The 14,996-nt window shown below is 42.4% G+C and overlaps 1 long non-coding RNA gene across 1 annotated transcript; it reads right to left on the reverse strand.

Annotated features, from left to right (window-relative positions):
• Positions 1 to 3,387: 3,387 nt before the first annotated feature.
• Positions 3,388 to 12,518, reverse strand: LOC125755377 (uncharacterized). Its single transcript, XR_007411719.1, has 3 exons — positions 12,290 to 12,518; positions 9,015 to 9,111; positions 3,388 to 3,511 (listed from the first exon to the last, which is right to left on the reverse strand). It is a non-coding gene; the product is annotated as an uncharacterized LOC125755377 (long non-coding RNA).
• Between the last annotated feature and the right edge of the window lie 2,478 nt (positions 12,519 to 14,996).

Below are 14,996 nucleotides of genomic sequence, written 5' to 3' on the forward strand. Positions count from 1 at the left end.
GCAAGGTGACCTGGAGTGGAGGCTGAGGAGTGGGATGAGTAGGCCAGCTGCAGAATGACCAGTGACCAAGACTCAGAGGGTCTGTGGCATGGTAGAGCTGAGGTAGGGCTGAGCCAGCAGAAGACCCCAACCCTGACCAAGCCAAATGGACTTCTCCTGAATCACACTAGCTCCTACCTCTTAGCTAACTCTAACAGCATGCCAGAAAAGACAACAGATATCTTTGCAGAGGCCAAAAGAGTTCCCAAGGAGCACGCAAAGACCAGCCCTTAGATCTTTCCCAGTCACCATGAAGCAACCCTGGTAAGCAGTTCAAAGCTTGGTGTGGTGTGCATGTATCCAAAAAATGGTGATTCTAGCTAAGTTTACCATCTCTCTGCCATAAGTGAAAATGCAGACATCAGAGAAAAATGAAAACCAATAACGAAAATGAGGAACATTGCCCCCCCCCCTTTTTTTTTTCATTCTGAATATCTATACATAAAAAAATAAGAGGGAAGAGAATTCTTCTTCAGGAAGGACTTGATCTTTCAAGATAACCCTTCTCTGGGCCTTCCTTTGTTTGTGAAAAGTAAAGTACCCTGAATCATAGGGTGAAAAGATAGAATCAAGAGAAAAATTAGAATGTTCCCTGTAACAAAGTAATCAGAATTTTAGAACCTTCTCCTAAGGAGCTAAAGCTTTGAGAGACCTGTCTAAGAAGTGGGCTGAAGCCAGGAAAAAGGTCCAGGGAATATGATGAGAAGCTGAGGCCTAAGGAAGAAGTAGCCTGTGAGAAATAGTCCCCTGTACAAGATGTCTGAGGAATGTTTAAACACAGTGGTGTCTAATCTTCAGCTGTAACTTATTCTCTGTTCTGGGCAGGGATATAATCTAACTCCCCTCCATTAACTGAAAGCCAGGAAAATCCATTAAACACAAAAGTCTATGGTAGGGTCACTGGAGACTTAAAGGATTGACAGTGAAGAGACGAGTTGCACTGCAGATTCTGCAGTGTGCTACGTGCACACCCATGCACGGTGACCCTAACTGATCCAGGACTGGAAATGAAGAAATCTTCCTTCTCCCCTAAGTACTAGAGAACAAGATGATCCTCAAGAGGGAGGGCAAGGAAGGCTAAATTGTATTATTACCTGGATTAATGAAGGAATAAAATATATCAAACCGTGAATAGTGATTATCTTTAGGTGCTATGAGGGATGATTATTCTTTTCTGTTTAATGCTATATTGTGCAATGAATCTGCCATGAGGGAAAATGATTAAGAATCAAAGAAATTATGATACAACCGGCAAACAGTGGTGATGGAATGGCATGCCCAGCCTCTCATCCCTGGACACCAGCTGGGGTCTGAGTCAGCTGATGCTCTGCCTGCCTTGGTTGTGCCTGGCTCAGGAATTGGGAGGTCTGAACCCACACCTGGAAGGTGCCAGTGCCCTAGGAAGAAGGAGAATGCCTGCAGGGTGGTGGTGGGTGGGAGAGTAGGACTGTGGCTGGGGAGACAGACTCAGCAGCAGAACTCGAGCAGAATACCTGTGTCAAGCAGCTGTGCTGAGATGTGTCCTTCACTATCGCAGACACTCACCACACTGCCTCTCAATCTTGAGCAAAATGTCAAGAAATGAGGAGGTGTTTTCATATTTTTATCTAATGTCTCTCTGGAATGTACTTTCATTACTCTTTATAAAAATTTTACATTTCAAAATTAGCAGGTTTTTTAATCATGCCATTTTTCTCTCTAGAAGACCTTAGAGGGTATGCAGTACCGCTTCCTCTCTTTACAGATTGCACACTTGAGCCTCAGAGAAGAAAAAGGATGAAACCAGGATTACATAGTGCATTAGTCAGGATCCTCCAGAGAAACAGAACCAACAGGATGTGTATATAGAGAGAAAGAGATGGATTTTAAGGAATTGGCTCATGTGATTATAGAGGCTGGCAAATTCGATGTCTGCAGGGTAGGCTGGCAGATTGGAGCCTCAGAGAAGAGCTGACACTGCTGTTCAAGCCTGAAGGCCATCTGCTGGCAGAGTTCTCTCTTGTTTTGGGAAGGTTAGTCTTTCCTCCCATCTAGACCTTCAACTGATTGGATGAGGCCCACCTGTGTTATGTGGGCAATTTGTCTTACTCAAAATCCACTGATTCACATGTTAATCTCACCCAAAAATAACCCTATTGAAATATTAAGAATACTCTTCCACCACATATCTAGCCCATCCAAGTTTATGCCTGAAAACAATCATCACACATCAATAGTTAGAAGTAGAAATGGAATTAAAACCCAAATCTCCCAATTTTCAGAAAGCTCACTCACTCCATCATGTGGCCTCAATAAGACTTAGACTAAAAAAAAAAAAAACTAAATTCTGGAGTCTTAAAATTTTCAATGCAAGAAGCTAGGGGTAGTGAAACATTATGCTTAACAAATGTATTCATTTATATGCTTTAAGTGATTTTCCCTAGCAATATGGCTACTTGGACACATTTCAAACCAAGAAAGAAACAAAACATAATTTAGAGAGAATGAATCCATGACCCCAGCTCTATAAATCCCACATAGCATCCCAACCCCACCATAAAATAACATTAATAAAATATTTTTGCAGCCCTTTGAGAGCCATAGATATTAGATCCAGAATATCGTGAAATACCAGACAGTGAGAGGTATGAGCACCACACGTAAGCTCAGGACAAGTTCCTCAGACAGCCACTTCTCGTCATTAATCCTGAATGTGCGAGGTGATTTCTTATTGGAGGAGGAGCACATTAGTGTTCACATTTTCCACTTCCCTTGTATTTCAGTATTAGCGCTTTGAATTGTACCTCCTACAGTCTTTTTTTCTTCATTAAAGGGAAGAGAGAGGATGTAAGCTTTGAACTTAACACCTCATTGAGAAGGCTACATTATAGGAGGAGACTTCCCTTCGCTGCTCTAACTTACTGGAAGAATGTTTTATTAGCTGAAGAAGTAAAACTACCACTCTTTAAGATTCTCACCATATTTCTCCTACAATAACATCATTACCATAGCAAACTATGGATTTCAGTTCAGTATCATCTTTCTTCAGGATTTAGGTAATGAATCCATTTGAAAACTCTATATGCATTGGGAAGTATTTGGAGACTGCCATGAATTCAAATCTAGACAGATACAAGAATTAACAAGTACTTGTATTGCATTCAGCTCAGGAATGTTATCAAGAAGGAAGCAATTGCTGAGAGGGACAGACCAGTAGCTGAGAAATGAATTATAAGGCTGCCATTATACCTTTAGAACAGCCAACATACGAGATCTCGGGGTAAAATGGCAAGCCATTCTGTCTTCAGGACGGTGGACTCGGTTAGGCAATGTCTTAACCATAACAAAATACTACAGAACAGGTGGCTTCACCAGCACAAAGGTATTTATTTTCTCACGGCTTTAGAGGCTGGAAGTCCAGATCATGGTGCCAGCAGGATTGGCTTCTGATGAGACCTCTCTTCCTGGCTTATAACCAGCTGTAGAAACCCCCCTGTGCACAAGCAGAGAGAAGGAAAGAGAGAGGGAGAGAGAGGGATCAATCTGTGGTGTCCTAACAGATTAAGCCCCACTCTTAGGACCTCATTTAACCTAAATGACCTCCTTAAAGGCTTTGTCTCTCAGTACAGTCACATTGGGGGTTAGGGCTTCAACATATGACTTTTGAGGGTGACACAATTCAATCCATGATTCACACAATATTAACCAGCCTAAAAGGTCTTTTTCAATTCTTTCATCCTTATGCAGAGGACTTTTTCTTTCCCTCTTCCCCTTGCATTTTCTCCTGCTCCTCCTTCTCTTTCTTCTCATTTTGTTTTCCTATCAGATACAGATTAGATGACCTCATGGTAAAACAGAAAATGGTTTTCTTCTGTTATTTTTTTAATGCACTGAGTATTCAGGATCCTTTTTTTAATGCAAAGGAAATGATTCACAGTTATCTCAAAAGAACCCAAAACATATTTTTCTAAATAGTCTCAAGAATTTTTGCTTGCTCTGACCAGATCCAACTCAACATGGTGGTAAAAACATAAGCTGGAACATATACCAGACCTGACTTCCGGGGAGTTACTTCTTACATGTATTTAACTGCTGCAAATTCAACCATAGGCACTTGAAGGGTGGGTGAAGGGTGGGGTGGGGGAACATAGTCTCTACAATGTGATTCCTAAACACTAGTCATTCAGAATACCTGACATTCAACCAAAAAAAAGTAAAATGTTCTGACTAGGAAGGAAAAAAACAATTTTTTAAAAGATTTTATTTACTTATTCCTGAGAGACACAGAGAGAGACAGAGACAGAGGCAGAGAGAAAAGCAGACTTCCTGCAAGGCGCCCAATATGGGACTTCAGGATCACGCCCTGAGCCAAAGGCAGATGCTCAACCACTAAGCCACCCAGGCGTCCCTAGGAAGGAAGAATTTACCATAGGTAGACTTGTTACAGCAAAGGATGCGCTAAGACATCTATGCTACATTACATGGGCAACTTAAAGTGTTTTCAAGGATACTTCTGACTCTCTGATTTTCCCTAGTAACCTGTCCTCAAAAACTAACTCCAAAATGAGACTCAATTTTCAAATGTATCATGACAAGGTTTAAAGAAGAAAGTCAAAGTTCCACTGGCCAGTACCAAAAAGATGAATCCAATCTGCCCCAGTAGAGAGGAGAAGGGACGGACGGGATCTCAGGCAGAGAGAACAGTGTAAGCAAAGGCAAGGAGGCAGGAATGTGGCCAGAAGGTACTGGTACTGGCTTCTCAAAGGAATGTGCTCCGGAATCACCTGGGAACTCATTAACATGCAGATTCTCCTGAGAGTCTGTATGTTAATGAGCTCCCAGGTGGCGCAGCTGCTGGTGAGGGAACCTCACTTTGATGACGGGGCACTTAGAAGATGATAAAAAAAAAATGATAAACTGGAAGGGTGTTTGTCGAGAAGGTAGCGAGACCAAAGGCAGGGCCATTTGTTGAGGTCAGGTTCAAGAGGACCTTGACAACCAGAGCGAGGTGTTGGACTTGTGATAAGTTAATACTCTTGAAATGATCAGGCAAAGGAGCAACCTCAACTATTAGCAGAAAAGTGTTACAAATGTTGTCTGACAGACCTATGCCGGGACCAAGCCGGCAAAGAACAATTCGAGTTAATTAATACAGAAGATTGGAAGAATTTGTGTCTCAAGGAGAAAAACTCCACTAAAGAGGGCAAAAATTTAGAGTGCCAAGAACAGTAAAAACAGCCCACATAATGAGATGTCGCTGCAACTTTAATGTTCAAAGGCCCTAAAATAGGTTGTAATCTACTTTTAATAAATATCTTTGAACAAACAATCATAATAATCTCTCTCCGAAGTTTGAAAAAGAATTGCATTTATATTAGAAATACTGAACTGCTCTTCCAGAAAGCACTTCCAAGAAACACCACGATGGGCAAATATTTATACACCAGTTGGTTCAAAAACCTGAAATATCTCTCCTACGGAAAGGACCAACAGTTACAAAATTAACCATAAAGGCAGAGAAAATTCGAGTCAAATACAGATTTTTTTTTAAATCCTGTATTCTATGTCAAGAACAACACAGGCAGGAAGAAAAAAAATGCAAAACTGAAATCAGATCCTTGTCATGATTTTGCTACCAATTGTTTGGCAGAACTGCTTTTTTAAAAAGCTGATTGGTACTTCAAGGCGCATTGTTTGGGCCCAACTCTAGATAAAGATAAACATTCAGGCTTCCGGGGACTGGAATCACAAGAGTGACTAGCAAAGTTCATAGGAACCGAAAGACCCTGGTGCCAATTAAGAACCATACATCCCATCACAGCAAGAAGGGAAGCTATTGAATAATTGAATAATCTCAAGCCATTCCAAAGGAGAATAAACAGATGATGGCCGGATCCCGTGGAGACTGGATGGGGCTGTGTGCATGGGAGTGCTCTATATTCTCTTCATACTTTGATTAATTATCCAGCTGTGCAACTGTCATTATCAAGGATATCTGTGAATCATGTGGCTCCGACAGTAACCAAATCTGGCTGTTCCTTTCATTTTTTTTTTTTTTCTCACATGGGTAAGCGCCTTGCTGTTTGGAAGAGTTACCTAGTATGTCACTGGAAACAAGCAAATGCTCCATTCACTGCAGACAACAATGGGTCAGTTTTTAGATTGTTTTCCACGGCACTGCCGATATAGACTTGGACAGAGGTACACCTGGTAGATGAGAGAAATATACCCTCCTATACATTGATCTTCCATTGGAAGAAGTTGGGAGAAAAAAAAAGAAGGAGAAGAAAGAGACGTTGGAAAACACTAGGCTTGAGATGAGAATGAGTCTCCTTTTTAAATCTTATTTGCTGACTTGTTTAAAGATTTGTCCTAGGAAGCTCTACCCCATCCCATCATTTTAAAGAAGAGGGAAGACACCTGGGTGGCTCAGTGGTTGAGTGTCTGCCTTTGGCTCAGGTCATAATCTCAGGATCCTAGGATCAAATCCTGCATTGGACTCCCCCCCCGCCCCAGAGAACCTGCTTCTCCCTCTGCCTATGTCTCTGCCTCTCTCTCTCTCTCTGCGACTCTCGTGAATAAATAAATAAAATCTAAAAAAAAAAAAAAAGACCTGAATCTGTGGTTCAGGATTAATAACATAGTTCTCTAAACACTGATTTTCAAAAAATCCAAGCCAAAGAAAACCATTTGAAGTTGTAGAATTTCTACCTCTTTCAACCTGTCACAGGAGGAAAGAAAGGTATGGGGGAGGAGAGGGGAAAGACAGTCTTAAAATAATGTATCCTGTTAATAGTGGCCTATCCTACCCTCACTTGGTAGCTATGGCCAAGGTGACCATGAAAACTTGAGGGAGTTCATTTCTGTGTCTGAGTCTATCCACTGGATAGCTGGTCCAGTGGATAGACTCCACTGGTCCAGTCTATCCACTGGATAGCAAGGCACACCTGCCATACTTCCAGGGAGGCAGCACAATAGTAGAGAGGAAATAGAATATTCACAAATATTCCCTCTATTCCCTACATTTCCCAGCCCTCTTGCAGTTCATCAGGACCACATGACTAGTTCTGGCCAATGAAATGTGACTAGAGGGATGTGCGGCACATCCAGACAACTGTAATAAAACCCTCAAGAAACATTCTCTTTCTCCGGCTTTTGTTCCAAAAGGTGTAGCCATAGATAGTGGCCCTTCAGCCTGGATCCCTGAGTCAATACGTGGCAGCAAGACCGCTTGCCAATTTACCTTGTGAATACATCATGAGCAAGAACTAAACTTTTGATTGGCTGACCATCCCTTTTCGTCTCTACTAGGAGAAATTTTATTCATCCTTCAAAGGCAATCTCAAATGCCAGGTCTTCCATGGAACCTCTCTAGATAGGAATTCCCATAGCACTCTGAAACTCTGGTTTGATTTGGTTTTGTTTTTTAATATTAACTAATTTTTCCTAATATGACTGAAAGTCTGTAAAGCATAGCTCCAGCACTGTGGTCAAATGTATCAGGATTCAAATCTCAGCACCAGTATACATAGCTATTTAGCCTTAGGCAAACTATTGAACTTCTGTAACTAGTTTCCCTGGCTTCAAATGGGGCTAACAAGGGGTGTCCTGAGATTTTACATGAGATACAGTTAAAGGGCTGGGCACAGGGTCTGATGTAAGACATGCATGAAACTTCAGTTTATTATTTTTGTGAATTGGTCCTACAACCTTACAAGATCATAAAAGCCTTATGCACGGAGGTGATATACTCGTCTATCCTCTATCTTCTTCGATACCTGGAACAGACTCTCAATCATAACAGGTACAATGTTTAAGGAATGAATGAGCTTTAAAAAAGAATAAATCATCGAAATGATAAAAGAAATAATACAAATCCTCTAAGAGGCAAAACAGAAGAAAAATGAGAGAAAAAGTTTGAACATATCAAGACAATGGAAAAATTTTAAGTAAACCATGTTGATTTGGGTAATGTAGATAGATGTCATCTGGGTTTATGGTGACCATTTTTAGAAATGACCTCATGTACTTTAAAAAAGCAGAGGTAAGCATATTCCTCCATTTCTAGTATTTTTTTTCTGGTTTTTATAACGTTTCAATGAAATATTTAAACTATAAAATTCTTTGAGGACACGTTAGATGTTAGACATAGGGTGGTCTGAATTCTGAGGAAGTCACTAGGTATGATCAAGATAGATTTGATATCACTGAGCAAAGTAAAACTAATAATAAAAAATAAAAAAAAAGGGCCTCAGGAAAAGACGGGACACTGTCATGCTTAGAAGTGTCTTTTAAGTGTATAAAAGTGTGCCTCTCACTAGAACAGTTTTCCACTCTCCGGAAACTTTGTAAACTGGTTCTCACAAAAGATGGGCTCCTGTTCATCTGAATTTTTTAAGCAACAGTGACATCATGTGGCCACTCTGGTAGCTAACTAGTCCGTTCTCCCAACCCTGAATTTCCCCAGGGAGGTGTCAGTGTGCCAGCCACCTTCCCTTCAGAATAAATTCATTCAAAAAAATTCAGTGAGTTGCATGTAGATGTCCCATGTTTAGGAAACCTCTACATCTCTACACAGCCTTATCTAGAGGATTGTCCCATTGCTAAACTTAAAACGAGACCCAGCCTATTCCTATTCAGAGACTAAACTAGTCACACAGCAATCAAATCAAATCTGTCTGGCAGAAGGTCTTTTGAATGCTCCTGGGATGGGTCCATTCCCGAGCCAGTATCAGAAACAACGGCACATAGTGTATGAGTGGTCTTTTCTCACTATTGTGAGAAGCCTCCCGGACCAAGTTGAGACCCTTTGTCTGGCATCCTACGGCCCCTGTCATGCCTTTGCAGAATGATTACTGATGTCAAGTTCCTCTTCCATCCAGGTGAATGCTCCATGAGGGCAGGGGCAGAGGTTTCCTGCTCATTCTTGTTTCTTACTGTCTGCCTCCCATTGGCGGATGCTCATCCGTTCCTTCAACAGATATTTGAGTACTTACTGTGTAGCAGGGACTGTTGCAGGTCCGTAGGTTTTGTGGTGAACACAGAGTCCTTTCTCTCATGAAGCTTCCAGTCTAGTTGGAGCAGCCAAGTGATCTGCAAGTAAGATGGGAGTAAGTGTCGTGGGGGTGGGGAGCTGAGTCGATGGGGGGGGGTACTTTGTGCTGGGGGCTCAAAGGAAAGCTTGACTAATAAGGTAACAGGTGAGCAGAGACCTGAAGACTGTGAGGGAGCCAGTTGTGTGACCAGTTGGAGAATGGTTCTACAAACTTGAACTCAAGAGGGAGGGAAAGAAAGAGAGAGGGTGAAGGGAGGGAGGAAGAATTTGTGGGCCCCTGGACAAGGCATGAGACCTGGGCTCTTCTCCTGACCTTTCATAACTGGGTGTGCAAACTCAGGACCTCCTTCTCTTTGAACCTCAGTTTCTGCACTATGAAGTGAGGAATTTAGGTTAGAAATCGCTAAAACCATGTCAACTTTAAGACTCTCTATCATGAAAAATCAGAGATTGTAACCTCTCAGGCATGTTGTGTATGTGAGTTTGCATGCCTGTGTGTGTGTGTGTTTCATTTTCCAAAGCAATTCCAGGCATTTGTGTTCTATCAAGAATGATCTCTCTCTTTCTCTCTCTCTCTCTCCCTCTCTCACACACACACACACACACACACACACTCACCGTTTGCTCACTATTTAAAAGAAATTTATCTGAAGTCTATGAGTCTAAAGACTGGTCAGTCTCACCCTAAGATGTTATACTTCTGGAGATTTGTCATTACATGCCCAAACCCAGGAATTTGCTAAAGGATCATATGCCACAATTTGACACCAATAATCATTCAGATGGGGTTAAAGTGAGCAGTTAGCTACAAGATATCAACACCTGTTATGTATACATTTTACCAAAAAATGAACTCCCAATTTGACAGTCCCTTGACTTGATGGTCTGCACCGTATTAGTGTCTGAGAGTCTCTGGTATTGCAATGACGCTATATGTAACACAATACATACACACTATCCAATAGATACAAGAACGGAGAGAGGATAAAAGCAGATTAAATGGGTTCCGGGTTTCAAATGGTGCCTTGGTAATATGCTTTTCCAACTTTCTTCAACATACTCACATATGGAGCCAAGTGCAGCAGACAGGGCAGGCCTGTGTTTGAATCAGCATCAAAGATCTCATCATCAAGATTTCAGGAATCAGAAAGGTCCATCTGCCCAAAAATGTCTTCTTCACTGGCCCATTATTTTGCCTTAAGTGGCATCATTAGAAGTTCATTCTTTGGGCTGTTATTATTTCTAGAAAATTCCTGTTAAAATGCAGTGATGTGCCTACAGGGAGATACCCATCCCACTCGTGTGGAACTGTCACAAATGCCTTAGGAAGAATGAGCAAGATCAGGAGAGAGACGTGAGGACGAAGGCGTGGACAGAGTGCTAATATGGGGAGGGAGGGAAAAGATCACGAAGCAATGCAAGACGGGGATCAAAGTAAGAAAAAGTCCCATGTGGCGAGTTTCTCTCTGTGCCAGGCTCAACAGCCAGGATGTCCACTGCTTGTGTGGCAGACGGTGTTGATATCGTTTTTATAGTGGAGAACTCTGAGGCTTGCCTGAAATCTCACAGTTGGTTACAGAACTGGGGTTCTATCTCAGGTTCACAGACTCCCCATGGTGCCAGAGGCCCTGACACCTCAACAAAAAGGAAATACTGATAAGGGAAAGGAGAGAGAGGAAGGGAAAGGAAAATGAAAACCTCAACCAATCTGTCATCTGTCTTGAATTAGCCCTGCTCCCAGCTTTGTTCCTGAGCAGTGGAGAATTAGCCACTCCAGGGGAAGCAGACACCTCTGAGGTGCATTGTGTGCAAACAGGCTTGTCACAGCACATTCTAAAACAGTACTGTCAAGTGTTGTGCACCCCTAAATAAGAGGTCGTATGGTGTTATGAAAGATAAGTGGGTTCAAATATCAGCCTCATCATTTCTGGGCTGTGAAGCCTTGGACACGATACTGAATTTCTCAGAGCCTCAGTTTTCTCTTCTGTAAAGTGGGAAAAATAGTAACTTTGGGAGGGTTTCTGAAGATGTTGTGACACACAGTACACATATCAATACATGTGATCCCATCCTTGATCCCCCCCACCAAAGAAGAACCCAGTACACTAGGAAAAACTGCGCTCATGATAGCCAACCAATTTCCACTCTTCTTGTCCCATACACTGTACTGATCCCACCCCCAGCTTCCATGGGGCAGATCTGTAGCTGTTCATCTCATTCCCTGGAACTGTCACTTCACAGAGTAACATGTGTTCATGTAATTCCCTGAACAGGCTCAGGGAAAGTGGAGCTCCTCCTCAACTATGGCATTTGGCCACCCTCAGAGAGAGCAACAGGGTACCTCGGGGCACACTATGGGTTAGGGTCCTTCGTGAAGTTATACTACATTGAGGAATATGGGAGGGAGGGAAGGTTGAAGAGCTGAGAGTCTAAGAGAACAAATCTTCCCTCACTGGTTAGAGCCAAAAAGGGTATAGCTGACCTTGTAATATGACACAATCTGCCCACCAGAACAAGGTCATAATTTCTCATGTTCATGAGAAAAAGTTCAAGGATCCTTGCTTTGGGGGAAGGAAACAGGCTGTAAGATAGCTCTCTGCTCCTGGCCCTATGTCCCACCCTCATCCCACTCCTGTTGGGTCTGAGTGCCTAGTACACAGTAAGCAGACAGTAAAATTTGATTAATGAATTACAAATAAATTGATGGAGGGATGAATGGGTGAGTCTTAATCTACATAGTTATGGTCCTACCGACTTTAAAACAGAGATTTTTTTTTTTTCAATTAGGCTACGTGCATCACTCAGCTAACAAAGATTTGCTGCAGTGCCATGCCTTTGTTCACTAGCGTTTGGAACACCAGCGGGAGGACACATCCCAACATCCGAGTTAATTATTCTCATACCCTAATATCCTCCGAGCCTCAGAGCTTGACTGGCTAACACAGCCATGTCAAAAGAAAGTATTCCAAAGAGAAATAAGATTCCACTAACGTTACTACAGAACCCTTGAAAGACGAAAGCATTTATCCTTGAACTTAGAGATGAATGTGTGGGTGTTGGTTGCTTTATTGCTCCTAAATTACCCACATGTGATTTATATGCTCTTTCGTATACATATTTACAAAAAACATTAGTAAACAATTTTAAATGATAAAAAAGGTAAGGAGAGGGTTAACAACTGGCTCGAGCCTCCACAGAAAAGAATAAATCTTTAACCTAAGGCCTCATGCCTTCACTGTGGTGGGCAGCTCCCGTTGATGGTAGAAGCACAGTGTGGTGCCCAGACGAACAAGTAGACAATGAAAGAAAGAGATCCTGTGATCTTTACATCCTTGGATAGTCTTGAATTCCACACAGCTGTTTCTGGACAAAGGGACATTCTGGAACTGGAGTCTTCTCCCTCAGGATTGATCTTCGTGTCCTTTATTACCTAAGAGTGGCGGGTCTTTGGCGCCAATGATGAAAGCCAATTCACAAGCTGCGGTGGACAGAAAGGCTTTTTGTGATTTCCAAGTGTGCAAGGAGGCAGGCAAGGGCAGGCGCCCTGGCACTCCTGAAACCCCACTCAGATCTCGAGGGCACCGTGGAGTTCAGCTCCTCCCCGCTGACCTTAGAAGCCCTGACAAGCCACTTCAAGGAGATTACCTCGTTCCTATTTTGCAGCTTTTCTGGGTTTCCACAAGGTGGTTGTCTGGACATAACACATACTGGCAGTTCATCTTAATAGAAAGCAGAACGAAAGCAGCCCGACCAAATCCCCACCCAAAGGAATTCACGGTGGCTGCTCTCAGAGGGCCTAGGGCTCCCTTCAGCCAGACATCCCTGAGAGAAGGATGTGAGGGTAGCACCCCCTGGGGCAAGACAGGGGGTGGGGGTTGGCGAGATGACCAAAAACATGCAAATTCTCACCAAGAAGAAACATCTTTTCCTTTGGCATCTCTACCTAGGCTTTTGTGGAACTGCACTATCTCAACTGAAAAAAAAAATTCTAGGGAATGAAAATTATTCATTTGAGAATTATTTTTAAGTCTGAGTTGATTGTTGTTTTTGTATATTTGAAATAAACTGAATATTCAGTGCAGTGACTCACAGGGACATGTCTCCAGTTATCCCTCCTCTCCCAAGCTGAGCCACTATCACTCCCACACCAATTGGAAGATAATCAACTGTCCCAAACTAATCTCTCCTCTTCCCCCTCTTACCTGTATTTCTGAATGGGGCATATTCATTTGCTAGGGCTATCATAACAAAGTATCATAAAAGGTACAGCTGTAAAAACAGAAGTTCATTGTGTCACAGTTCTACAGGCTGAAAGTCTGAAATCTAGGTGTTGGCAGGGTGGGCTCCTTCCAAGGAGGAAGGCACAGATCTGCTCCAGGCCCCTCTCCTTGGCTTGGAGCTGGCCATCTCCCAGCATCTGTTTACTTCTCTCTGGGTATGTGTATGTCTTTTTCTCCTCTTCTTCTTTTTTTTTTTTTTTTTTTAAGATTTTATTTATTTATTCATGAGAGACACAGAGAGAGGCAGAGACATAGGCAGAGGGAGAAGCAGACTCCATGCAGGGAGCTTGATGTGGGACTTGATCCTGGGACTCCAGGATCATGCTCTGGGCCAAAGGCAGGCACCAAACCACTGAGCCACCCAGGCGCCCCTTCTCCTCTTCTTATAAGGACACTGGTCATATCGAATTAAAGCCCAACCTAATAACCTCATTTTAGGTTCCTTTAGAGGATCTAGCTCCAAGTACAGTCACATTCTGAGATATTGGGGGTTAAGACTACAACAACATCTGAATTGGAGTGGGCACCCAATTTGACTGATAATGTAAGGCTTTGTCAATATCCCTTTTCCAAGAGATTGACAGGTGCCACTTCCTCAAAGTGGGATGCTGTAGGAAATACAGCAGAGGTGGTTGCTCAAAGCAGTCACACACTCAGGAGGATGGGTGCTACAAAGCACCAAGGAAAGATGTGGATTTGGTTAAAACACCAAGAGAAATGGAAAAGCTCTTCCCAAAACAAAATGATATTGTTTTATATACTATCAAGCCATAGAGATCATTAGCGTGTGTGAGGGAGCAAGTCCATCTCCTTACTGCATGTCCTTACATATCCTATTTTTCTTTTTTCAACTGTCTTCATGTTCTATATTTTCCATATTTATCCATAAATCCATACCCAGTGAGATGCACATTTAATCCACACCATGCTTCTTTAGCAGTGCAAATGGCATATTCCATATTCTTGAGATATCCGGGGACTAACTGCTTATGATCTCTTTTCACATCCTTACCAGGGGCAAGGGAATAAGATACAAGGGATTCCATCGCTTCCGGTCTTTTATTAGCTTCTCTTCTCTTTTCTGTGTCTCTTATTTAAGTGGAGTAATAAACATCCAGCTAATGAATAATCATAGAGAAGCAAATGATATCAAACTCTATGGCTTCAACTCTATTGAGCACCCTAACTAGGGTAAGAGTTCAACAGCTCATGGACACAGTGCAGGTTCCACCCCACAGGAGACTTCCATGCAGTGTAATGGACAAGGGACTGTCTATGCTTCAAAGGCAGCATCCAAACCAGAAAGTCACCTATCTTTGTCTTGGTAGCACCTAAGAAAAGCTAAGGTTCATCTGAAACAAGATAACCAGAGTTATTCAAAGTGAGTGCTGCGTCATCTGGGAAAGAGCTAAAGGAACTAGGCTGGAGAAGACTAAGGAGGAAATTTAAAGGACTGTCAGAGAGGAGAGGTTGCTAATTAGTACTGGTGGAAGATATAAAAAGCCCAAAGGTCAATACAAGATCATTGTTCCAAACATGAGCTATTTATACAAACTACCCTACAAGCAGTGAGTTTCCAGGCACTGAAGTGTGGAAAGAAACATCATTGCACACAAGTACAGTGTCATTCCTAAGAGCATAGG

The sequence above is a fragment of the Canis lupus genome, chromosome 7 (assembly GCF_003254725.2).
Source record: "Canis lupus dingo isolate Sandy chromosome 7, ASM325472v2, whole genome shotgun sequence".
Taxonomy (NCBI): domain Eukaryota; kingdom Metazoa; phylum Chordata; class Mammalia; order Carnivora; family Canidae; genus Canis; species Canis lupus.